This window comes from Aedes albopictus, chromosome 1 (assembly GCF_035046485.1).
Source record: "Aedes albopictus strain Foshan chromosome 1, AalbF5, whole genome shotgun sequence".
Classification (NCBI taxonomy): Eukaryota; Metazoa; Arthropoda; class Insecta; order Diptera; family Culicidae; genus Aedes; species Aedes albopictus.
This window is the reverse complement of record NC_085136.1, coordinates 164,336,065-164,363,329: the sequence shown is the minus strand read 5'-3', so window position 1 is coordinate 164,363,329 and position 27,265 is coordinate 164,336,065. Positions and strand designations below refer to the sequence as shown.

General features: G+C 44.0%; 1 protein-coding gene across 1 annotated transcript in view; it reads left to right on the top strand.

Annotated features, from left to right (window-relative positions):
• Positions 1-1,643: 1,643 nt before the first annotated feature.
• LOC109431513 (uncharacterized) overlaps positions 1,644-27,265 on the top strand; it is a 269,055-nt gene continuing 243,433 nt past the window's right edge. Inside the window, exon 1 of the mRNA XM_019707742.3 lies at positions 1,644-2,789. The gene's annotated coding sequence lies outside the window, so the exon portion shown is untranslated. The remainder of the gene's footprint in view (positions 2,790-27,265) is intronic.

Sequence of the window (27,265 nt, the reverse complement as noted above, 5' to 3'; positions counted from 1 at the left end):
TCTGCTCGGGCATGGCGATGCCACAACTGAATTTCTAACGGTGATATTCTTCTTCGATGTCACAATCAGCCGATGGCGTGAGAAATTCTGTTGCGAACGTAGAGATGGGTCAGCCACACTCTACGCATGGGTGGGAATCAGTTGGTCCCCAGGTCAGGAATCCAGTAGGTCACCACTGCACATGAACTTCTGAGACTCATGGCATCACAGATTATCTGAGTCAAAGAAATGAAGGAAGTTGATTTGAAGAATTTGTCACCACAAGTCACGACGGCACTCAGCATCGCTATGAGCTCAAAAGGCTGATACTAGTAGTGGTCAGCTGTTTATGCTTTCCATTTGAAATCCATTGGGACTCCATTTTCCCGCCCTTTGACTTCCCTGAAATCCCTTTAGGACCTCTTCAAAACCTCCTGAGCCGCACTTGAATCCCTTAAGACTCACTTTAGCCCCCTGTTTTACACACTCCGGAGATCTCTTTTCGTCATCCCTTTAACAGCATACAAGTCCTCTTCTAAGCATCAGTGATGCCCCAATAAGAAACTTCCCCCAACCTCCTGAGCGCACATTGTCTGTCATTTTTAAATCTTTTGAGACTCCCCTCGAATAAACTCTCCACAGAAACCCCTGAAACTTTTTTACTTCCCTTTCAATCTCACCCCTCCCCTTCTTTGATTACTTAGCTTAACTTTCATCTATCCCTTTAATCCTCTCTGAGACTCCTTTACCCCATTAGATGGACTTCTTAAGATAATAAAATCCGGTAGGCTGCATGGAGCTGTGATCACGTTGCACAATTTACGAAAGAACAACGTCCTTCTATGCCGAGGAGGAGTACCAGAGAGCACTCTACGTCCAGGGTTCAGGGCCGTCCAAGTACCAAAACTTCTATATCATCGGATGAGGGTATGTTTTTGGTGGTCCGGTCACAATCTGCAGTTATACTCGGCTAATTACCCACGATAGATACTTCCATCTTTTCATTTATAACTTTATTCCAACAACCATGATTCAATTAGACCGTTATTAGTTGTTTTGAACCGTTTTAAAGTAATCCTTAGTGGAAGCAAAGTTTAATGAAGTACAACGTGCGTAAAATATTAGCTTAATCCAATTAATGTTTCATAACCGACCCATCCCGTTTACCCAGTATAGCTCCAGTCGAGGCCAACCGGAGACAACAACGCGGCCATTGATCGGCGAAATATAAGTCTTCTACCCCCCCTCTGGCAGTTTGTCATCCTACATTTTTCCCGCAGCCGCCGCCGCCGCCGTCTCATAGCTCCTTTATTGATGCAGTTCCCAGGGATTATGCCACGGCACATAATCGCTGAACTGGTGGCTGCTGTACGCGAAGAGATCGATGATGCAACACTTTTCCAAGCTTCAATGATGGTGATGCTGCGATGTAGTGTAGCGTGGGAAGTGTCTCCCCGCGACATTGCGCATGACATTCTCTGATCCAGATGGGGGATAGGAGAGCGAGAGCAATACCATGTGGAGTATAGAATATCTCGCAGGATGCACACGGGATGGCGTTCGAGGACGTGTGGGTACGTTCAGCATCCCAAATGGACAGATGCTCCCACCAGGGAACTTATCAGACTGATTGAAATTTTCGCAGACCCCAGTCATCGGTCGATTGTCGAGGCGAATAGACGTGAAAAACCACTTCGGGATTCCTTTCAGTAGTGTGGGAAGTGCTTTTCCAACCACTTCTCCTGGATAGGGAGAGATTCACCTCCCACATATCTTTAAAGTTATTCTTGCCGCAGAGCATTTCGGTGTAGGCGTATAGGATGCAGGAAGAACGTTATAACCACGTTGTCGTCCGCTGTCGAGTGTGTGTCTGCGCTCCACGTACGACGGTAGGATCGTGCATAAGAGGACGGAAAAAGTTCTAAACTTTAATGGATGTTTGAAAAAGTTGTTCTCTGGTTGGTGCTGGGAAGAAGACAATCGGCAAATACCCGAGGAAATGTGAACAGCCAGCAGTGGGAACAAACAAAACCAAAGCCAAGTAAACAATTGTTCTTTTGCATAATCGCGACCAGGGGTATTCTGGAAAAAGTGGAAATAGTTGTTTCGGCAGTTCAGTGTGTGTGGCAAGACACGAGGTTTGTGTTTTCCCTCGAGGGCTACTGGTGAGAAAGTTGTTGGGGACCGAGTGTTCGTCACAATGATTGGATATACGTGAGAATAAGATACCGAAATTTGCATGGAACACATTCGTCACTTGGGCAACTATTCGGCGTTATGAGAGTAGTGTCGCAGCAGTGTGGATTGCAGAGCGAATGAAAAACGTAGTGAAATAGTTCAGCGGATTCGGTGCCAAATGTGAGAAACAAATAGAGCCATGATATATTCATCTCGATTGTGCCAAACCATTGCGTCAGAATTGCCAAAATCAAATTTACCGTATATCATATGAAATATTTAGTGCTTCGTTTCGATGTGCAAGTGCTTCGTTCGAAAATAGAAGAATAAATGTATCAATGGAGAAGAACCAATATTGAATGTAGACACAGCTCTTCTGAAATCTGGAATCTGGAGGAGGTAGACCGAAGTTCACCGTCATCATCGTACAGATCAAAGTGAGAACTATATCCAATCAAAGATTGTCATCGGTTGGATTGCCGGTTCAAAGGGAACGAAAGTGAATAGGCAGGACGCACAGTTGGAGTTGGGTTTGCTCTGAACTTTGCAACACAGTGGCAACGAGTGCGGCCGTTGGACAGTGCAGTGGTTCCATAGAAAAATCGCCTACATTATTTGGAGACGATAAATAGGTAAATATTCATTTCAAACTTTTTGCCATGGTTGAGGTTAAGGGTTCAAAATTCATGATTGGGATCTTGATTATTTGACAGTGCTAGTAATATTTATTGTTGAAACATCTTATGAATATATGAATATACTTAGAGTTAGAAAACTATTGTGATTTTCATAATCGACCCGCACTGAAATCCAAAATTTGAAAAAATGGTTTGGGGCATTTCACTTCGACACTGATTCTTCATTAGGGCCTAACTGCCATTTTCGATTTCTCTTCATCGATCCTCTCTTTGTGTAATTACGGAAAGTGTATTAACTTTTCAAAAATTTTTTTGGTTGAAATGTGAAGACGGCGACTACATCTTTCTCTAGAAACAAAAAGAATAATGAATTTTGTTTGTTTTGATCATTCATTTATTCATTTATTTGGTTATCATCAAATTCATGATAATACTGAATCAACAGTTTGCCGCCATAATACTCGATTTGCAGCTCCAGCTCTCCAACGTCGATCACGCCCAACACTCGCCAGATCACGCTCCACCTGGTCCGCTCATCGTGCTCTCTGCGCTCCACGCCTTCTTGTACCAACCGGATGGTTAGCAAACACCAACTTTGCAGGGTTGTTGTCCGGCATTCTTGCAACATGCCCTGCCCATCGTATCCTTCCGGCTTTGGCCACCTTCTGGATGCTGGGTTCGCCGTAAAGTGCAGCGAGATCGTGGTTCATTCTTCTCCGTCACACACCGTTCTCCTGCACACCGCCGAAGATCGTCCTTAGTACCCGTCGCTCGAAAACTCCGAGTGCTTGCAGGTCCTCCTCAAGCATCGTCCATGTCTCGTGTCCGTAGATAACCACCGGTCTTATTAACGTCTTGTACATGGTACATTTGGTGCGGGGGTGAATCTTTTTTGACCGCAGTTTCTTCTGGAGCCCATAGTAGGCACGACTTCCACTGATGATGCGCCTTCGTATTTCACGGCTCACGTTATTGTCAGCCGTTAGCAAGGAGCCGAGGTAGACGAATTCTTCTACCAACTCGAAAGTATCCCCGTCTATCGTAACATTGCTGCCAAGGTTTGTCCTGTCTCGCTCAGTCCCACCTACCAGCATGTACTTTGTCTTAGCCGCATTCACCACCAGTCCTACCTTTGCTGCTTCACGTTTCAGGCGGGTGTACTGTTCTGCCACCGTTCCAAATGTTCTAGCAATAATATCCATGTCATCCGCAAAACAGACAAATTGGCTGGATTTCGTGAAGATCGTACCCCGGCTGTTGAGCCCGGCTCGTCGCAAAACACCTTCCAGGGCGATGTTGAATAGTAGGCAGGAAAGTCCATCACCTTGTCGTAGTCCTCGTCGAGATTCAAATGAACTGGAGAGTTCACCCGAAATCCTTACGCTATTCTGCACGCCGTCCATCGTTGCTCTTATCAGTCTAGTCAGCTTCCCGGGAAAGCTGTTCTCGTCCATAATTTTCCATAGCTCTGTGCGGTCGATACTGTCATATGCCGCTTTGAAGTCGATGAACAGGTGATGCGTTGGGACCTGGTATTCACGGCATTTCTGGAGGATTTGCCTTACGGTGAAGATCTGGTCCGTTGTCAACCGGCCGCCGATGGCTTGGTAACTTCCCACGAACTCATTTACTTTAGGTGAAAGACGACGGAAGATGATCTGGGATAGCACTTTGTAGGCGGCATTCAAAATGGTGATCGCTCGAAAGTTCTCACACATTAACTTGTCGCCTTTCTTGTGGATGGGACAGATTATCCCTTCCTTCCACTCCTCCGGTAGCTGTTCGGTTTCCCAGATCTTGACTACTAACTGGTGCAGACAGGTGGCCAACTTTTCCGGGCCCATCTTGATGAATTCTGCTGCGATACCGTCCTTACCAGCCGCTTTGTTGTTTTTGAGCTGGTGGATGGCATCCTTAACTTCTCTCAGCGTGGGAATTGGTTCATTCCCGTCCTCTGCTGCACCAACATAGTCATTTCCTCCGCTGCCTTGGTCCTCCGTGCCTACATTCTCTTCGCCATTCAGGTGCTCGTCGAAGTGCTGCTTCCACCTTTCGATCACCTCACGTTTGTCCGTCAGGAGGCTCCCGTCCTTATCGCTGCAGATTTCGGCTTGCGGCACGTAGCTTTTGCGGGATGCGTTGAGCTTCTGGTAGAACTTGCGTGTTTCCTGTGAACGGCACAGCAGTTCCATTTCCTCGCACTCCGCTTCTTCCAGGCGGCGCTTTTTCTCCCGGAAGAGACGGGTCTGCTGCTTCCGCTTCTGTCTGTATCGCTCCACATTCTGTCGGGTTCCATGCTGCAGCATTACCGCCCGCGCTGCATCCTTCTCCTCCAGAACCGCTCTGCACTCCTCGTCGAACCAATCGTTTCGTCGACTCCGTTCTACGTACCCGATAGTGCTCTCGGTTGCGTTGTTGATGGCTGCTTTGATTGTACTCCAGCAGTCCTCTAGGGGGGCCACATCGAGCACACCCTCGTGAAGCGTCCCGTTACTTGGGGTTCTTCTATACTATTCTACACAAGGATGTGATATCTCTTAAAATTACAATGTCCGTGCTTCCGTCATTATCTATATTGATTTAACCGTAAGATTTACACCACTACTTAACTACTTAATTCACTTTTACACTTCACACTTTTACAACTACTGTTTTTTTTCTGAACTGCCCCGAACTGAACTCTTACGTTGAAACTGACCTTTTCTGAACCGAACAACGGTCTCGCAGACTGCCTTTGAACTGAACAAACTGAACTGAACTTTCGCGTTGAAACTGAACTTTTCTGAACCGAACAACGGTCTCGCAGACTGCCTTTGAACTCCCCCGATTACTCTGTTCTTCAACGACTCTCCGATTGAAGCCAAAGCCTCAGTATTTATAGCCTAAATTTCCTAGCAATACCCGAAGAAGTCACGAAAATTCCTAACGTTGCCCAACCCATCTTGGGCGTGTCCAAAAAAATGTAAATAGGGTAGCGCACCCAGAAATCACCCAGATTATGCGGGAATTTGTCTTCCGCAGCTTAAAAATCATACTTGTAGGACAAGTCAACTACATTTGTTTCGGTAAATATGTAAAAACGCATGTGTTCTTGCTATTACGGGACAAAAATTTAAAAATAATGTCGTGAAATCTTCAATAAATGGTTTAATTATAAACGAGCTCAAGGTCCCCAATTTCGACCCCCTTGATCCTATTTTCGCCCACCATTGGAACCAGTTTTCGCCTACTTTAAAAACTTATTGTTTTAACATTCTTTACATGTTTTGATGCTTAAGATAATGTAATTTCTCTGCAGAAGAACTAAAACATTAATGTATGAAGTCAAAAAGATGTATCTATTGTGTTGCCAGTTAAAAAAAACACCACAAATAGCCGGCCATGGGTACCATGGGTTCCCACATGATAGAATTACTTATGTTTCCGTTAATTTTCCATCTTTTGTTTATATCATTTTTGGCCTTATTTGATCCGAAATTTGTTTTCCATTAAACAATTCTCAAAATGAACCGGTGCAGCATTTTTTTTTTTCAAAAATAAGACACAATCGAGTACTAGATCAGAAGCAGGATCAGAAGTAGTCTGAATTTTGAGTTGTAGCATTCTGCATTTATTACCTCTTACACAACACAGTGACCTGGTTTCATATTATTTGGCCGAATGTCATTTAGCCGAACGCCATTTGGCCAAAAGGGTAATTTGGCCGATTGCCGTTTGGCCGAATGCCTTTTGGCCGAAAAGGGAATGATGAACTTGAGTGATCATGTCACTGTTTACACTATCAATAACTCTAAAGAACAGAAAAAAAGGAAAAATCTGACAAAAATATTTACAATTTCAGCGCCTACTAATCCCTTAAATTGCAAAACTAAAGCCTTCAGTACACACTTTACCAAGTGTGCTAACTTTTCCGCACGCATAAACCAACATTGAAGTAAACGCTTAACATTTCCAATGTTTTGTCAATGTTGCGACCGTTTTTGGCCTGCTGGGTTATGCGTGCGGAAAAGTTTGCACACTTGACAAAGCATGTACTGAAGGCTTAAGAAGAATGATCCAAAGGAGGAAATATTTCTGATCATCATATTGGACACATTTTACGCGTTACGTTTTGAGCGAGAATCAAACTTTGGTTTCAGAAATTGTTATGTTGTTAAATACATGATAACCAGCGCATCAAGCGATTAGATTTGAATATAAGCTTCAATTTATGCTTTCTTATTAGGAATTGGGTCTTTTTACTTCAGACGAAACAAAGAAACACATGGTAGCGCACAGTGGTCCAGATTTGAAAATACGTGGCAAAAATTGCCAAATCATAGTAGTCTGCTAGTTTTAGCCTAAATTAATATACTGAAACATTATTGAGCTCTCAATTTCATATTAATGGCATTTTGATTATTTGTCGATTTCTTCGAACAAATTCCGAACAAAATGGCTGTTTTTCATACAATTTGGCTACACACATATCATTATGGCGCTAATGTTTTGGCAGCTCTTGGCAGCTGCAATTTTTTTTTAATCAATTCTGCAAACCTAGACGAGCGTTTGAACAAAATATCGGCGCGGGGAGTAGCTGGGAGCGATTTGTAAGACACTTTGAAGTTGAAGTAAAAGAATTTCTCATACTAATAATAAGTGATGTTAATATTGAAGCCAAAAGTGTTATTTTGATCTCTTTTTCCATTGCAGGTTCCTAATACACACGAGAACTTACGAATAAACTTCTGGAATCCATTGAATTACTTATATTATTAGAGTTTTGTAGTGGTTGAACTTGTTTGTGTTTTTTATCAAAAAATCAGCAATTTTTCCATCAGCAGATTTTTAGCGCTATAAAAAGATACAAAATCATAATTTCCAATTTATTTAAAAGACAGTCAACGCTTCTGATATTGTAGATGAATGATCGATTTACTGAAACCCGTTTAAGAGATCTTCAAAAATTGAGTTTCTGCCAGCTTTTCTCAAAATTGGACCATTGTGTAGCGGGACTCTATCGCAAAAAATAACAAATTTTGGATGAATGCCAAGAATTTTGCTACCTTCTCGAAACAGTTTACATTACAAACGAGTTTGCATCTACATATAGCTCAACAATACTTGGGTACTATAACATATTGCACTACCTGATATGGTTTGCCTAAATTGTAATTTATGGTCGTCAGCATATGATTTTACATTGTTCAACAATAAACATCATGAGAAAAACTAACTTTATCAGTAAGAATAAACTTAATGTTTGGACTTTATGTCAATTGATATTTTTCTATGCGGGATTGCTTAACAATATATCCCTTCCCCTCTTAGATTTTATCCAATCCACTTTCTTATCAAAATACCTACCAAATATATAAACGATTTTGAACTAGAAATAAAGCAAGTTTAGGCCTTCTCACCGCTTTTATAAAAATAACAGCTTTTCGGTAAAATTCGCCCAAGAGGGTCGAAAACTGGCTCAGCGGGTATGAGAAGTACAGTATACGAAGATTCGCCCTGGGCGAATTATGGATCAGCGTCTTAATTCGAGTACCAGTTTTCGCCATCTGATTTAAATGGAATTTCGCGAAGTTAATCACAACATTTCCGTTTAAAAGAGCTTTTAAAATATAATTAAATTGATATTCAATGTTATAAACGAAAACATATCGATAAACACTTTCAATATATACATTTATGCCTATTTTAATGTATGGCATTTCTAGTGATTTAACATATGCTTGGGCTTGGTCAAGCATGGTTTGTCTAAACATACGATTTACGAATCAGTTTCAGAATGTAATGCTACAATTTTAGGTTTTTGATTAAGAATAATGTAAAACTATTTATTGTCATTAGAATTAATTATTCAAAAACAGATTTAATGTATTTAAAATAAAAAAGATCCAGTACGTGGGCGAAAACTGGGGTGTGGGCGATTTCTGGGTGCGCTACCCTACTAAAAAGTCCCAAAACTTTCTACCTATCCTACTTGTCCACATCGTGATTACCATCCCCGCCTGACTTGGGCGTGTTTGAACAGAACCTATGAAAATCTTATCCCCAAGTCTAAATCTCCTAGCCACGCCTGACTTTGGCGTGTTTGAGCAAAACCTATTAAAATCTTATCCCCAAGTCCAAATCTCCTAGCCACGCCTGACTTGGGCGTTTTTTTGAGCAAACCGCTATGAAAATCTTAACACCGAAACCACGCCTGACTTGGGCGTAACCAAAGTCGACCCCCAACCCCTTCGTCAACATCATCGTCATCATCATCATCATTATCATCATCATCATTCTTATCCCCATCATCTTTCGGACTTGGCACCCAATTCTTCAAAACAAAGCAACCGCCTTGTTATTGAAATGTACCCTTGCTTGGGCACAATGAACCCTAGCCGGGCCCCGGCCACGGATGTTGGTTGAAACTGTACTCCAACATTTTTTTCATTCGGTTTACTTGAAGACAAAACAAATCCAGTGCAAACAAGCCAGGCGCCCTATGCGGCCAATACGGTGTCGATTTCAGAACATTCCAGCAAGGGTTTACCTGAGTTCAAAGCGAACCCAGTGAAAACAAAAAAAAACAATCACGGCTACCCGAAACCATACGCGGCCAATTCGGCGCCTCGATCTTGTGACAAAAAAAAAACAATCTAGGCTATCTGAAACCATAGGCGGCCAATACGGCGCCTTGATTTCGCAACATTCCAGCTAAAGTTTACCTGAGTTCAAAACGAATCAGGTGCAAAACAATCCAGGCTACCTGAGACCATAGACGGCCAATTCGGTGCCTCGATTTCAAAACGTTCCCTTTAGGTTCACCTGGGTTCAACCCAAGCCAATGTCACCTTTGTTCAACCGCGATTAATAGAAAATTCTTTCGGGTTCATTGCCCATCTTTGTCGTCGGCCCACCAAGCGTAGTAACAATTTGCACCACACCGACCCAGGCCCAACGTGTTCGAACACGATCGCACCCGGCCACCAGCGGTCGGTGATGACTCATATAAGCTAGGGGCGATTTTCTTTGCTTCCAATATTCCCCACTTAAGGTGGGTAGACCGTATGATGAAAATTGAAATTAACCCCCCCCCCCCCCGGGCAGCTGTTCCAGTGGGAGTGTGGGGCAAAACTGCATGTTTTTTTTTCAGTTGAATTACTTTTGAATGTTTTTGGAGTGTGCGGGAGTATTTAGGTCTATGCACTCGTCCGGCAACGCTGCCTCGAGATTCTGCGCGTATGCGGTGGTGACATTCGGTTGCTTCAGTCGCTCTAGATCGTACCGGGGTGGCCGCCGGTAATGTACGTTGTTAATAACGGAGAGTTTGTAACGACTTTCTTATCAATTGCAATGGAATCCCTCAGAAATCCCTAGCAAACACAATATACAGCATGCGGCAGAGCTATCTTTCAAGAAAAAGAGGGATTGCGACACTCGCGTGACGGAATTTATGGCCCACTCTAATATCTCCCACCGTCTCGATTTAGTAAGAGAAAATAACGAAATGAAGAGCATGAGTGCTTGCGGAGTGAGATGGCTCACGCCCCCCAGCAATATGGATTGCATTGGGGATCGCAACCTGCACCATGAGAGGAAATGCGAAGAAGAATCATCAGAGTGGGCTAAGCGGTAGATATTGGTTGCCCTATTTGATCTGCCCAGCAGATATATTTGCTATGCAAAAATCTGAAACAATAGGTGTTTACTCGTTTCGCAAATTTGTATTGTTAAGCCTAAATCAGGCATTTATATGGGAATGCCACCAATCACTTTTGTGAAGGCAAGCGAGTTAGAAGCCCGTACCGTTTGTGGAAAGTTATCAAAAAAAAAAAATAAATACCAAACCAGATTGTGAGTTAGTTCTGTGCGAATTGAATCATTAGATAGTGCGATATTGATCGTTTGTTTAATTGAGGTGAGACCAAAGCCAATAAATTTGTGGATGGAATTATGATCAGGTTAATCGTAGATTTTTCAGAATTGAATCGATCGTTAATCCTAAACTACTGTGTGGCTGAGAGATCAGAAAAAAACGCTTAGGTAAGCTAGTTTGTGAACTATGGATGTAGAGTGTATACTAATTTCGTTGTGGGACAGCGTTCCCTTCAACGAAGGGTTTTTATTTGGGTTCGTAAAACCCAACGCTACAGATCCTCCTCGCGGACCGGCGCAAGCTCCACGCGCATCCCTGGCACTGGCAGCTCTACGTACTTCGGCGCAAGCTACACGCGCAACGGAATCCCCGCGAGTCGGCTAAGCTCCACGCGTCTCGGTGCAAGCTCTAGGCGTAAACGGTGCTCATCTCTTTCCGGTGAACCCGGTGAGCCGATACCTCGCCGTGCGACGTATCTCACCACTCTCCTTGCGTTCTACCAACAACGAGCGACGCGCAAGCCCACTGCTTTTCGTCGTCCGAGCGATCACACTCGTTCGATTCCACCGCAGCATCCTTGCCAGGGCATCTGGCGGTGACCGCCTCAACGCAATTCACTATCCCGGTGAGACGACTCTCCCTGTTGCCTATCGTCGAAGCGCACCAGCGTCGAATACGCCTGCCGTCCGTAGTTCGAACGGTCACTCGCTCTCGCCTCGATAGCAGCATCCCCGTACCACGATCTCGCGGTACTCGCCCCTACGCAAGCCACAGTTAGAGAAGCACTCAGAGAGTACCAGTTGGCCGAGGGCACCGCGCAGTCGCGACAACCGCCGCTCTCTCGACGACTTTGCCAGCAGGATCTCGCGCTCTGAGGAGCGGACGCGCTACACCAACGTGTCACAGTCGAGAAGATCAGTATACCTCGAAGATCGTCCACCAGATCTCACGCGCTGCAGCTGCAAGTTGCGCGACATCGGAGCAACACTACGATTGGGCCCCAACGTGAGAACAAAGTTTGTTCTATAGAACCGTAAGTTTTTCAAACCTTTGAGCTCAATAGGTAGGACTAGTATAGTAAAGACCCATTGTATAATTGCGGTTACACCTTGACTAGGGCCTAATATATAACACTTCCTTCACTAAATTGTTTGAAGCTTCCCTATTTTAGTATTCTTTTTTTTCAAATTTTATTCGGTGATCCTTTTTCCATTTTCTGATTTCGTTGGATCTTACGTTTGGGTTGTCGGAGAAATAGCGTGATTGAGCCACTTTCAAAACTCGCCCGTCGCAGCCTCTCTAACCCGAGAGTGGCGCTAAAGCTGCTGACGTTGTGTGCGAAAGAACCGTTACAAGTTTTGGGCGCAGTTTAACCATCACCAGGTAGTGATCAAAGTCGATATTAGCGCCACGATAGGTCCTGACGTCGATAATGTCGGAGAAGTGCCGTTCATCAATCAGAACGTGGTCGATTTGAGATTCCGTTTGTTGTGGTGATCTACAGGTGTAACGATACGGAAGGCTGTGCTGAAAGAAGGTGCTACAAATGGCCATGTTCTTGGAGGCGGCGAAATCGATGAGGCGTAGGCCATTTTCGTTCGTCACCTGGTGGGCGCTGAACTTTCCAATCGTCGGTCTGAATTCCTCCTCCTGGCCTACCTGAGCGTTTAGATCCCCTATGATGATCTTGACGTCTTGGTTTGGGCAGCGGTCGTACTCGCGTTCGAGCTGCGCGTAAAATGCGTCTTTGTCATCATCAGTGCTTCCGGAGTGTGGGCTGTGCACGTTTATTATGCTGAAGTTGAAGAATCGGCCCTTGATCCTCAACCTGCACATTCTTTCGTCGATCGGCCACCAACCGATCACGCGCCTCTGCATATCACCCATCACGATGAAAGCTGTTCCCAGCTTGCGTGTGTTGCCGCAGCTCTGGTAGATGGTATGATTACCTCTAAACGTTCGCACCATGGATCCTGTCCAACATACCTCCTGCAGCGCTACGATGCCGAACCCGCGGTCCTTCAGTAGATCGGCTAGTATGCGGGTGCTCCCAATGAAGTTGAGAGATCGGTAGTTCCACGTACCGAGTTTCCAATCGCAAGTCCTTTTTGTTCGCTAGGGTCGTTGCCGTTGGTCTCGGTTCGTATTATTCTGTTGCTGATTTTCCGTTACAATGGTTTTTTTACGGCTGGCTCGTAGGGCCTGACACAAACCCCCTACTTCTCGAGCAGAAGAAAGTAACATGAGAATAACATATCATGGTATTTATCTTAAATACTACCATACCTTGATATGCCCTTCATTAGGTGCTAATAAGAGGCAAAATAATAAAAACGAATACCAAAATTTTGTATAAAGAACACCTAGAAAAAAACAAGTCTTGTTATTGCAATGATGAATGCATACCTAAAATTTCAAGTGCTGTATTTGTTATCCCAAAGTTATTGAATAACAAACTAATAACATTTCTTGTTATTAAATATTTTTGATGAATTCATGATATAATAGCAAATCTTGTTCTTCGGCTATTTTCACTGCTAAGCCAACAAATACTACATCAATACTCTGCTCAAATACCTCCAACTGTTATTGTGATGTTCTCATTACATTTCGTAGAATAACGCAGCAATAACAATTTTTGGTATTAGCGCACATGTTGCTCTTCGCATGGTATTTGTACGGTATGCCCTTCTGCTTGGGTTTCCGGAGGACCATAGTGCACAGTTGCTTAGAGTCCTTCCCTGGCACTCGGACGTAGATCAGCCGCCCCTAACATGGGAATCAGACGCTGTTGTGCCGCTCCTCCTGGAGAACAGACGCTCAGGTTTGCCGAAGCAAACCCCCCCTTCCCTGTCAGCCTACGACCAAAGTTCCCACCGGGGTTGGTTACCCGATCTTCCCTAAGGTTGCTCATAGTTTCCGGCCGGTACCGCGATGAGGTAGGGATATGAGTTGCTGGGCAGAGGCTAGTGGTTCACAATGGGATCTGAATTGCGCAGCATAGCCAGCCTTTACCGTGCCAATAATATTGTGACATGATGATTGAAACAAGAGACAGACAATATTTCCATAGCCAAAAATACAAGAATATTCACGTTTGCCGTTTGATGGGAAAGTTTCAGTGTGCCGTTTGATGGGAAAGTTTTGTTAAAACCTATCCTCCCTCAAGCGGTAATTTATGAAATTGGAAAAAAAACGATGTACGCAACTCGGTGCAGAATTCGATTTTTACAGCACTCGTCGTAATTATCCAACTCGGCAAGCCTCGTTGGAAAAATGTACAACTCGTGCTGTAAAAACTTCATTCTGCACCTTGTTGCAAAAACTACTATTTTAACGCTTCAGGACGCGCGCCGTTGTAAAAAGTACAACACCTCCAAAAAACCTCGTTAGGCGTATACAACGTGAGCGCGGTGCAGTTTCAGCTGCTTGATGGCGCGCGTCCTGAAAGGTTAATACTGTTGGTAGGTACTAATAACTTCGATTCTATTGGTGATTTGATGTTGCATAAAGAAGAAGAAGAAGAAGAACGATGATGTTTTGAAAAATCCCTATCCCTATAACACAGGGGAAGATTTTAAAATGCCTCTATAAAATTTAAAACAACATCTAATTAAAAACGGTTTGATGTACGGTGTTAGACTTTGAACGGACTACAAATTAAGTACCCTATCAAGAAAAAATGTTAAATTTAAATTTATACTTTTTATATGTAGTCCGTCCAAAGTCTAACATTGTACATCAAACCGTTTTTAATTAGATGTTGTTTTAGATTTTATAGAGGCATTTTAAAATCTTCCCCTGTGTTATAGGGATATGGGTTTTTCAAAACATCATCGTTTTTCTTCTTCTTCTTCATGCAACATCAAATCACCAATCAACTGGAGAACGAAAAACACGCAATCTTGTTACTATTGTTCCTCATAAGTCCATCCCAGACAACCAGAAATCACATAAGGATGTACGCTGTACATCGTATAAAGTACTATTTTATCTCACTATCGCATATATATACGGCTGAATGACAATTTTCATCGCATATGATGTTATTTTTTGAACTTATTACGATGTATCTGGTAAAATCATATAAGAGTGCAAATTAACTTTAATAATGAATAAGTACATCGTAGTAGACGATACTCTGATGCGACGAACGTTACTTATTCGCAAAAGAGTTCGAGTGGATTCGCAAAGTGTCAATTGAATTCGCATAATTGCGCACTGCGATGATTATACGACTTCGCTTGGTATTTTTCTTATTATGTCAGAAAAACTCGCATTGGTGTACAAGCTAAATCGCATAAAAGTAAAAATAAACTCGTTAAAATGTGCATACAAACTCGCATCAGCTAGAATCGTTAACGTTGGTAAATTGTGATGTGATATGTGATAACAATGAAAGAGGTGCTGTTGGAGTGCCAAAAAGCTACAAGAAAGTTAACTGTCATAATTATGGTCAGGGCCGGATCTAAGGGGGACCGGGGGGGCCAGGGCCCCGGGCCCCCACATTTTAGGGGCCCCCACAAAAAAACAATTTTGGTTCGAATACTGCTCAAAAACAAAGAAAAACTGTATTATTCATCGCATTTGTACCTCTGAGGGGCCTTCACAATCGCTCGGGCCCCGGGCCCCCACAATCCTTAATCCGGGCCTGATTATGGTTACAAAATAAGATATAAAGTCATCATTTTTGTTTTAATGACCTGATAATTTATAATGGGTGGTGCTAGCCAGAGAGAGGTAGTGATAACTGTGCGGGAAATCACGTTTCGTCGTTTTGAGCTCTAGATAGCGCACGAAAACCAAGTGCATTTCAACACTGAGGTGAGTTAGAAGGTCATGACATTTAATCAGTGTGATTCATAAGTAGTGTTTGGTGTTCAGTGTGAAGTGTGGCTCGAAAATCCAAAGGTTCTTAGTTCGATACTGAGGTGACAAGAATTGTTTTTTTCCGAATATTATTAAGTCGCATAAGATGATATATTACGTCGCAATAGTGCACACCGTGCATCGCATAAAATATCGCCTGAAGTCATATAGCGTTATTATTTTTTCGTCAATGCACGTATAGCGCCTCCACTTTTGTATGCATAAGGCACTTTTACTGCATCTTATGCGATGTAACTTTACCGCATAAAAGTACGTATAACATGAACATAAACTTCATTATACGTGTAAATTGGTTGTTTGGGATCCGCATCCATGGCATCATCCCTATATTCCTACCAGTATACTGTCCGTTTTTTGAGATAATGTTTGGCTAAATCAAGTTTTACCTAAGAAGAACTTGAGTTATGAGTGTAAAAAGCATTTGAAAACTATGGATTCTTGCCGGGGGCGTATGTATTTCTTCCCGAGAAAAGATTTGATCAAGACCCGAAATACTTGAATTTTATTATTACTCTTGAATGAGCATCATCAGTCATGTTAGAAAAGCATAATAATAAAATATAAAATTTAAAAGTTGACTGTTTTGTTTGAGCTTTGAAATCATGTACAGGTGATACTTTTGCACCACGAACTGCTTTTGTTAACTATTCCGCGTGATCGACATCCTCACAGTCAGTTACCCTCTCGGCTATCTGGAGACTGAAATTCGATTCCCCCGGTCGTATTGTAGATTCCATGGCTGCAAATAGTTCAGAGCTATTCCATACTCTGGCTGATAAGTTCTCCATTTTTCGTTTGACTTCTTTGACTTCAGCACTCGGGTCTTTGAAAAGCTCTTCCAAACGACACGACACCACGCATCCTTCCGTATTTGTTTGGGCAGCTACCATGCCACGATGAACTGATTGGAGCCGTGCAGCCTCTGACACGCCAGTCCAACGAAATTATTTGGGCAATTCCAAAGGAGGGGAGTTGGCTTGAGCCATCTGATCACGGTTGTGTGCTGGAGATGAGTTGATGAGATTCGCCCATTGCAACCACGAACTAAAGTGCCCTTCAGGATGATTAGTTCGAAGCTCGTTTGCTAATCTCGAGTCATCTCTTGTAGAATGGGCTCCAGAGCGGTCAGGGTTTTGAGGGGCAATTAGTTTTAGCATAACTTGTTGGTACTGACCCAGTGATCCAACATTCGTAGAATAAACGTGCATCAGTACTTTAATGGACTTGTTTTTACATGACGTTAGCAGCCTTTTCCCAATGGCAGACCATATATTGAAGCTCAACGAACTTTTCGACGTCCATGAAATCGGGAACCTGGTTCTCGGACCTACGTGGAACATGGTATTGAAACTCAACTTCACGTCGAACCAGTTTGTTGGAGTGCTTCCATATGCTGAAGAATCTCATCCAACAAATATTCATGCACTCATCCTTGACTCAATTCCTTGGGCCGTAGTTGACTTTTATATAGACGTTGAACGAAGACTCGGTTGAAGAAAACGTGGATTGTTTCCCTTCATCGTCTAAATCGGATAAGTTAGAGTCATACCTGATTCCTAATGGCATAGACGTGTCCTCGACGTATTTATTAGCACTGGATTTGATGTCGTCCATTTGGGATGTAAAAAGAAGATAGTCAGTTTGACCCCCTTCTTGGCCCTGCTTGTCTGCGTTCTCCTCTTCCTCGAGGTACTCCTCCGACTTGTATTCGCTGTGATTTTGTATAAAATAACTTGTTGATTTTTTTTAATCTTCAGTGTTTTTAATACTAAAGATTAAAAAAATACAAACTTACTAATCAATTCCTTTGACTGCTGACTTCGACGGCGAACAAAAACAAAGATGTTGAATGGTTGAACTGATTTCGGCAACAGCAACAACACAATAACATCAAACAGCAAATGGATATTACCCAAATTTAAAGTTACAAGAAATATATTAAATTTGAAGGTTTTTTAAGTATTTTTTAGACTTTTTAGACAGAGTAAATGCCGTTTTTGTCAAAATTTGGTTGAAAAAACTAACACTTGGGTTGAATTTACCTACTCTTGAGTATATTTTTTTTTTCTGGAGCTAAAGGCAAACTTCCTAGTGTGAGTTTAATCTATGCATCCGTAGTTACTGGACCAATCTGAAGTCTACTTTTTATCATAAACCTTTGGGACATTCAAGTTCGTCCAAACTGTTCTATAATGAAGTCCTTCAAATCTACAAGAAAAACTTTATGTGTTTTCACCATAAATAATAACATAGCATAATCGGCTGAGATCCTTGAAGCTTTTGAAATCTCAAATGTCATTTAGAGACACTATGGGAATGTTCCAGCAGGTCCGCCAAACATCTTTGAGTTCAGAACTGAGGTCTACACTCGTAAAATATCAGCTATATCTGACATACTAAGTAACGTTTTATAATCAATAGCAGTGACTGGACTAATCTGAAGTCTGCTATATATTATTATAAACCTTTGGGACATCGAAAGTCGTCCAAACTATCCTGAAGTTTAGCTCTTGGTATTAACAGTAGTTATTCTCACAATTAGCTTTAAACTGTAATCTGTAATCCTCTTGGCATATCATGGGTCATTTCAAGATGGTTTTGAGATATTCCAGATCAACAACATTACTCCGGAGACCATAGCGCCAGGTCTACACTTGTGATAATAGCTTTTGCCACTACGTTAAGTAGTGTTACAGAATCCACTGTACTTACCAAAGTAATTAGAGGAACAATATGCATTGCTATTTATTTTTGGGGTAATATGGGCTTTCTTGCTGTTAAGAAGCTCAGTTGATAAAAACTATCACTGTAACTTTCAGAAGATTTACTGGACATGATAGATTACAAACCGTAGCTTTCAATGAAAGAATTTATCGTTACACCCGTGGACTTTAGGATCTTAACTGAAGCACAGTTTGGATGACCTGGGATATCCCGACTGATCTGATACTGTCTATTGAACTTTCAGAAGACTTACTGGACGTGATAGATTACAAATCGTAGCTTTGTATAAAGAAAGAAGTTACCATTACACCCGTAGACTTATGGATCTATACTCAAGAATAGTTTGGATGACCTAGGATATCCAGAAAAAAATATTCTGCATAATATTCTAGACTGAAGCACAGTTTGGATGATCTGGGATATCCAGACTGATCTGATATTATCTATTAACCTTTTAGAAGACTTACTGGACATGATAGATTACAAATCGTTGCTATGTATGAGAAAGAAGTTACCGCTACTCCCGTATACTTTAGGATCTAAATCTAATCAAGAACAGTTTGTATGATCTAGGATATCCGGACTGATCTGATACTATCTATTGAACTTTACTGGGCATGATAGATTACAAATCGTAGCTTTGTAGCTTTGTAATAAAGAAAGAAGTTAACGTAACACCAGTAGACTTGAGGATCTCTACTCGAGATAGTTTGGATGACCTAGGATATCCAGAAAAAAATATTCTACATAATATTCTACCGTTTTTATGCTATTGACCACCAAAACTACAGAAAAACGTAGAAACAACTTTATAATAAGGCTTGGAAAAATTCCGGCTTCAAATGGTTAAGTCAAAAGTACAAGCGATTAGGATTGCAAAAGCGTCATGACCCATTTTTTCCAGAATATAATAACAAATATAAACTTCAACCATTGTTCACAGTGCCCAAACTGTATAATCGAAACAAATAAGCAGCGCAAACTAGCCATAACCCTTCCAAATTGACATTACCATAACTTCCCATAGTCTTTTGACCACCGCTGGCACTGCAAACCAACAAAAAATGTCAAAATTTCGTTCTGCGCTCACCGGCGGCATTCAACGGTCGATGAATCCTTCTCAGCATATCAAACCAATGCTGAAGCCTTACCCACCTTCCCGAAATTGAATATACATCTATTGAATCCTCTTATCCGTCCCGTCGTTTCCATGTTTTCATTCTTTTTTATCTCAACATACATACTCGAGTAACCTTGCCATTTCCTCTGCCTGGTCCTTCAACGTAAATGGCTCTTATCTGCCACCCAAGCAAGGTTTACCTGTTTTATGTCGGCGACGGACGGTCGACGACCATGCCAACCCACACTAAAGTACGGCGCCGAGCAAGGGTGAAGTGGGGTCTGAAGAAAATGGGCACCTTTTCAGTTGAATCCTACATTCCCGTACGACGATCTGACGACCCTCCTCGGCGTTTTCCAAGTGGAGGAGATGCTAAATCCTGATGCTGTTCTGTTCGTTTGTTGTCTGGGTCTGGCGCTCACTCAAATTCAGCTCGTTGTCACGATTTTCTTCATCTTTTTTCGGTGATTTCATGATGTTTCTCCCAAAGGGTACAGGACCCCGCCATCCATTGGGCTCAGCCTTCGCCGTACGCAGCAACTCGCCTCCGCCCCGCCCGTACGGAGAAAAAGGACATCCGAGAGCTTTAAATTTTAATGCGGTTCGGTACGTTTTTACGACGGAATCCGATGGAAAACTGAACTGAGGTTCGCTCAAAGGAAATCAGGTGAAGCCGAGAGTGTATTGCTTTTGCCATCTCTATTCTGGTCGGTTTTGTCAGCTTGAACTGATAAGATGTTGCGATGGATGTGGGTGCGAGCTGGTCGTTCGGTGGTGATGGAAAGTGAAAATCCAAAGCAAATACATAGGGACTTCCATTAGCGACGGTACAATCTGGTTACGGAGGGTATTGAGAGGGCAAAATGAAACCTGGAAAAGGTGTGCAAAGGTTTTCCAAACGAGTTTTTAATTGTTTGTAAAATGATAAGCAGTGGATTAGGTTGGGAAAGACAGCTCGTTAAGTGAAGCGAAGGTAGATTTTAAAATATTCATCGCAGTTTAGGTTTTGCTAAGCTGATGGACTTTACCTACTGTCCGTCGTAGTCATTGAGAAAATTTCTTCTAACTACCGATGCTTTCAGCCAAATATGTGGAGAATGAATTCAGAAATTGTATGTTGGTTCAAATGGTAAGTAGTCTGTAACGATAGTGAATACCTATAGTATACTCTAATATGCATGAAGACAAACAGCATTTTTGTTGTCAGCTGTGTTTAGTTTATTATATAATTCAAAATGTTTGCATAAACATTAGTCTGAAGACCACCTTTATAAAAATGTGAAAGCTACTCATCAGAGATAACTCTTAATAGTTGAGCTTAACCTGATACCTAAAATTAAGGATTATACACTGAATTGATTTTCGTTTCAATTTGGTAATGTTCTCATTAGTAAAGTTAGTGATGTATATTACGTGTCCAAAGCCAGACTTATTGTATTCATTCTTAAGTCGCAATGACTGTGGCGTGACCATCCCAATTCTTCTGAGTCTGCAAATCAATTTGGAAAGTTCTCACAGCCAATGTGGCTTCACTCAGTACGCTCTCTAACGTTACATCAAAGGGTCATTATGTAGGGCACATTTGAAACGTTGAGAATATGATATCTGTCCTCTGTATTGCCACCGCTGGCCGCTTTCCTCTGGAATGGCAGCTCACTAGAATACCAATCAAGCAGTTTTCCCGTTCCAAAGAAGAAGGGGGTCAGAAACTGCTGCTCTGAAGTCGAAGTTATTAGCTGTCAATAGGTATTTGACAGAGATATAGCCCATACCCTTATTCGCAACTCTTCTATAACAAACAACCCCACTTTTGTGGGGTGTGGACATCAATAGTGTCATTCCCCTTGACTGCCCTTCCCCTAGCAAGCATCATGCCGAGGTTGTCAGTACGATACTGCCTCATAGAGGAGTTGAGCTTTGGCGGAGTAATTAGCTGTGGAAATCGCCGACGGCTTCAAGCAACCACCCAGCATGCCGCGCACGACTGGTTGTCTGACTCGTCTCTTTAGAACTGCGTGACGTACACGATGGACTGTCACCAATACATAATGGCAATGATATAATAGGCTGGCCCAAACCATAGGCTGACCCACACCACACAGTAGCCTTGATCGTGTGTCCCATACAATGTCAAGTTATTCTTCTGTAGTTTGCTAAGATGGCTGGGAACACATTGTTCCGGTGAGTTACGCAATTTTCACAACTTTCAGTCCTGAGCACTCATGGTGGTGCAGAGGACCGAATTGAAGAATCTCCATCCTGGCCGTTTGCCAGCCATCGCCTTGACCTGTGGCCAGGTCAATTTTTTGTTGACTTCCTTCATTTCCTTGTTGAGGTTGCACCGCCATGAGCAGCTGAACTCGCAAAGGTAGCCCTCACATTCTTGATCCGTTCCGTGCACCTCTGTCGATCTCGGTAATGGTCTGCCACAGCAACCCAATATTTGTTTCACGATCAATCTTGCCTACCAGGATATCATCGGTAATGACGAGGAACAGCAGTGGTTATCGGATACATCCTTGCCTCACTCCAGCAACGACCACGATGGTTTTTTTTTTTTTTTTTTTTTTCCTTCTAAACCATAGGGGGATAATCTGCTCAACAGACACCCTAACAGAAGGTTAGAGTAGTGTAGGTCTGACAGGCCGTCTTCTACAACAAAAGTAAAATCCAGGACTACTCTCTCCTCGTACCCACTAAACCATTCCTATGGTCGCCAAACCCTGCGTCTCTCCGGAACCACCAAGAAGGTATTGCTTCAGAGAGGGGCTAGTGCACATCGCACCCACAAGGTTAGCTGCGTAGCCTGCAGCAACGAACATCGATGACTCGCTTTGGAGAGTCCATCACGGTAGCATGCTGGCGCTCAGCCAGTTTCCCGAGTGGGAAACCACGATGGGTTTAGACAAGACATCATTGTGCAGTACTCTGCACGGAAATGCCTTGTACTGTGCTTCACTGAGGCTGATAATTTTCTCAGGGACACCCTGGCGACTGAGGGCTCCCCACATGTTTTCATGATTGAGAAAGACGAAAGCTTTTTCATAATCAATGAACACCAGGTAGAGAGATTCTTGGAATTCATTGAGAGTTGCGTCAATCTTCTTCTGTATTAAGGATCGGATTAGGATCAGTTTGCAGAGGACTTTGAGAACGATACACAGTAACATGTTGCCCCGCTTATTATCGCATACAGTCAGGTCACCCTTTTTGAGTAACTTTACTAATCGCCTTGCATCCCAGTCGACTAGAAATGTCGCGGTTTCCCATATGTTGCAGAATAATTGATGCAGTAGTTGTTCGGATACTACGGGGTCAGCTGTGAGCATATCGGTTGATATGCGATCGACCCTCGGGGCCCTGTTCGATTTCATGCTACGGATGGCTGTTTCTATCTCCTGCAATGATGCAGTTTCGGTGTTGACACGGGTAATGCGTCGAACGCTTGGCGGATCATGCTGAGGTGTTGATAGCGTGGCTGACACTTGAAAAATGTTTCGGGTCGGTCAATAACTGTCCAGACGTGTCTTTCACGGGCATCGTGGCAATTATCTTAGTCCCACTACGGCGACGTGAGACATCGTAGAGAAGACGAACGTCACCGGTTTGCGGTTTTCTCGCGTTCGTCGGCTGGGGAGTCCACCCACGCTCTTTTATCCCGCCTACATGAGCGCTTCACTTCCATCTCGAGAGCCGAATAGCGCTGACGGGCTACGGCTTTGGCTCCTCGTGTTTTCGCTCGCTCTATCGCTGCTTTGGCGTTCCTTCGCTCCTTTTGGTGTCATCTGTGATCCACTGCTTTTTCTGGGTGCGTATCACACCCAAAATATTCTCGCCGGTAGCGATGAAGACGTTCTTGATTGATCTTCTGCGCTTGCATCTTCCGGAATATCCGCAGCACGATTCTCCAGCTCCTCGACGAAGGACCTTTTCACCGCAGCGTCTTCCTGTCGGCGTGTGCTGAATCGGCACCGATTTTCTCCTCCTGTCAATGGATCCTCGCAATGCGCAGCAGGATCTTGCCGATTAGGAGATGATGGTCGGACACAATGTCGGCGCTGCGTTTGTTCCGTACATCAAGAAGGCTCCGTCTCCATTTTCGGCTGATGCAGATATGATCGATTTGATTTTCCGTGACGCCATCACGGGAAACCCATGTCACTTTCACTGGTCGATGGAGGAAGAGTGATCTTCCAATCAACATGTGATTGTTGCCACAAAACTCTGCAAACAGCTCACCGTTCTCGCTCATTTCTCCGAGACCATGGTGGGCTCATAGTCGAGTTGTCGGAACCAACCTTCGCGTTGAAGTCGTCCATGAGGATCTTGATATCATCGGAATCCTGTCCACGACACATTGGACCATGGTAAGGATTTGGAACCCGTGGCTACAATTATCCTCTCATTAATTGGTTCCCACTTCAGGAGCGAAGCGTGGGGGTGAACGCTGAACATGAAACTAACTCTTTTTTTTATATAGAATGAGAAAATCTGCAACAGATACCCAAGAGGTGGTTCCTCGGGTGATGTGGGGATCGACCCACTAAAAACTCATTCTCTCTCTTCCTTACCTTCGCGGTACGCCCGTTAGGGATGCTTCGAGAAGGGGGGGACCGTACATGAATACACTCTAATAGTAAGCGTTCCACCAGCTACCGCTTTAAGTTGTTCACTCTCCCCTGGAGGCTCGGGTCCTAGCTAGTACTTAGACTATCCGTTGAACTCAAACTCCTGGATGGGGAAGGGGGGGGGGGCAACTCAACTAGCTGTTGTTCGGCTCGCCATTTACTCTGTAGTTCAAGTACGATTCGAGAAACCGTGGAAGTAACGGAGTCCCACTTGTCCGCCCCCATACACATCCTTTCAACAATGTTGTCAGGCGTGATATCTCTACCGCATACCTCCTGCATACTCGACCTTTGCTCCACGAAACGTGGACATTCAAAGAGCACATGCTCCGCGGTCTCGTCGCAGTCTGCACACTCCGGACATGCGGGGGAGCCTGCGTGTCCGAATCTGTGCAGATACCACCTGAAGCATCCATGGCCTGACAGAAATTGAGTCAAGTGAAAATTCACCTCGCCATGGGGCCTGCTCGTCCACTTGGACACGCTCGATATGAGCCTGTGTGTCCATCTACCCTTGCTGGAGGAATCCCATTCGCTCTGCCACTTCAGCATAGACGAGGTTCTGGCGATACGCCTCGCGCCTCTTATGCCGCGTCGCTCGAAGCATTCTTCATCCTCTGCCACCACTAAAGCTATGGGCATCATGCCCGCTAGCACACATACCGCGTCCTTTGAGACCGTGCGGTATGCGCTCACCACCCTAAGGCACATCAGCCTGTGGGTACTCTCAAGTCGCTTCACGTTTCGGTTAACCACTAGCGCCTTCGACCATGCAGCGGTGCCATACCGTAGTATGGAGACCGCTACTGCCGCGAGCAGCTTACTCGAGACTATTGCCGAGCTGTTTGACATTATCTCTGACAATGCCATTATCGCCATGCTTGCCCTTTTGCAGGCATATTCTACGTGGCTTCCGAATTTCAGCTTATCGTCGATCATGACCCCCAATTGCTTCAGTGAGCGCTTAGAGTTGATCGTACATCCACCTGTGGTGACCACTGCCTGCTGTTCAGACTTGCGGTTGTTAACCACCACCACCTCCGTTTTGTGGTGCGCGAGTGCCAAATGTCTCGACCTCATCCAATCTTCCACTATGCCAATTGCGTGAGTTGCTGTCAGTCCCACTTCCTCTATCGACTCGCCGACGAGGGTGATATCATCGGCGAAGCCGACCAGCTTTACGCCCGGTGGAAGTTTGAGCCTCAATACGCCATCATACGCCGCGTTCCATAGTACCGGGCCCAAGATGGACCCCTGCGGTACCCCTGCGGTGATTTTGTAGCTCCTCTCGCCTTCCTCGGTGTCATAAATTAGCACTCTATTCTGGAAGTAGCTCTCCAATATCCGGCATAGGCTAACCGGGACTCCTAGGTGGTGTATTGCGCACTCAATGGAGATCCAGCTGACGCTGTTGAACACATTCTTAACGTCCAGCGTGACGACCGCGCAATAGCGGATTCCTGTTCGCTTCTTTTGGATCGCTATCTCGTTTGGTTAAAGCCCTAATAGCGTCCACCGTCGATCGACCCTTCCGGAAGCCGAACTGGTTATCCGAGAGACCAGAGTCATCCGAGAGACCAGTCATCAGTTTCTCGGTATAGACCATCAGCCTCGACAGAATGATCCGTTCCAACAGTTTTCCAGCGGTGTCCAGCAGGCAGATAGGTCTGTATGCCGACGGGTCGCCAGGTGGCTTCCCGGGTTTGGGCAGTAGAACCAATCTTTGCCTTTTCCACCTCTCTGGAAATTCGCCTCTGTCTAGGCACATCTGCATAGTCATTCTGAACATGTCAGGCTTAGCCTCGATGGCCGTCTTGATGGCTATTGTCGGGATACCGTCCGAACCCGGAGCCTTGTTCAACTTAAGCGACTTTGCTATTGCAATGAGTTCGTCTTTCGTCACCGGGGCTACCTCGCTATGGCCGGTTTGGCTATAGGGAACGGGGGCCCATGGTCTTGTATCGTGGCGCGGGAACAGCGTTTCCATGATCTTCTGCAGCATCTCTGGGGAGCGTTCTGGGGGTGCTGACGCGCCCTTCGTTTTGGCCATGACTACTCTGTAGGCATCACCCCATGGGGTCGTGTTGACTGCCTGGCAGAGATTTTCGAAGCACGCCCGCTTACGAGTCTTAATCTTTTTATTCAGTGCCAGTTTAGCCGCCCTGTACTCTACGGTGGCGAAAAGCGAATTTACTTCTTAGGCCAGAGAATAGCAAAATTTGGCCCCACGCCAATTTGCGTTCTGAGGTCGACCAACGGACTTCGTTCAGTCCTAGGATCTCCAGGATCACACGGCATGCCTCATTGGCTAGTTGTACCAGTTTACGCTGCTGGGCTAGGGGTAATACATTTCAAGTTCCAATTCTTGTCCGTTGTTTCGAGCTAAAAGTCGTTGCCGTTGAATCAGTTCTTAATCTTTCATTTTCGGTTTTTGTAACTGGTTTTGGGTTCTGAAAACAGTAGGCTGTTGGCCACCACGGTAGGGCTGCCACCTTAGGTATACAGTCGGGTCTTCTATTAGACGCTGCCACTCACTTTACGCCCACCGCGTTTTCCAGGCTGACTTAGATTAGATGTAAGACAGCTGAGAAATTGCGGTGGGCGTAAAGTGGGTGGCAGCGTTTAATAGGGGACTCGACTGTAGCTTCCGGTGGAGGAGCATTTCATACTCAGCCGCTGGATGCCAGAACAGACGCTGTTTGAGCCGCACCTCCTTGGTGAACAGACGCTTGGTGCGTACCTCCCCAATATTGCTGAAGTCAGAAGGCCCACAGTGCCCAGGCTGCACTACAAGCTAAGCACACAACTCTTAGCTGACGGTCTTTGAAATCGATTGACCCGTGGAAGCATGATGTTGGAACTTGACCAGAGCTATTTTGGATGCTCTCCTTATCGACTCACCGTTTTGCAGCCCAATAGACACCTACGGTCAAATATTTGTACCATAGTGTCACGTAGTAGGTGTGCCAAGAATCAAATTCAGGTTGTGCCCGAAATAGACGTGGACTAGATGGAAAAACAATTTGAGGGACAATTATTTAATCTTATTAGGCCGGAACAAATCTCTTTTTTTTCTTTTGTCACTTTGGTCATTGACTCGTCAAGGGGGGTATGATAAATAATAAATGTATTTAATGAAAAATTACCCAAACAATTAGGCAAAATCGTCAAACTCATCGGATTTGTTAAGAAATTTTCTTGACGTCTCTAATTTCACTTATTTTTTTTTTAATTTCTTGTATAATTTATTTGT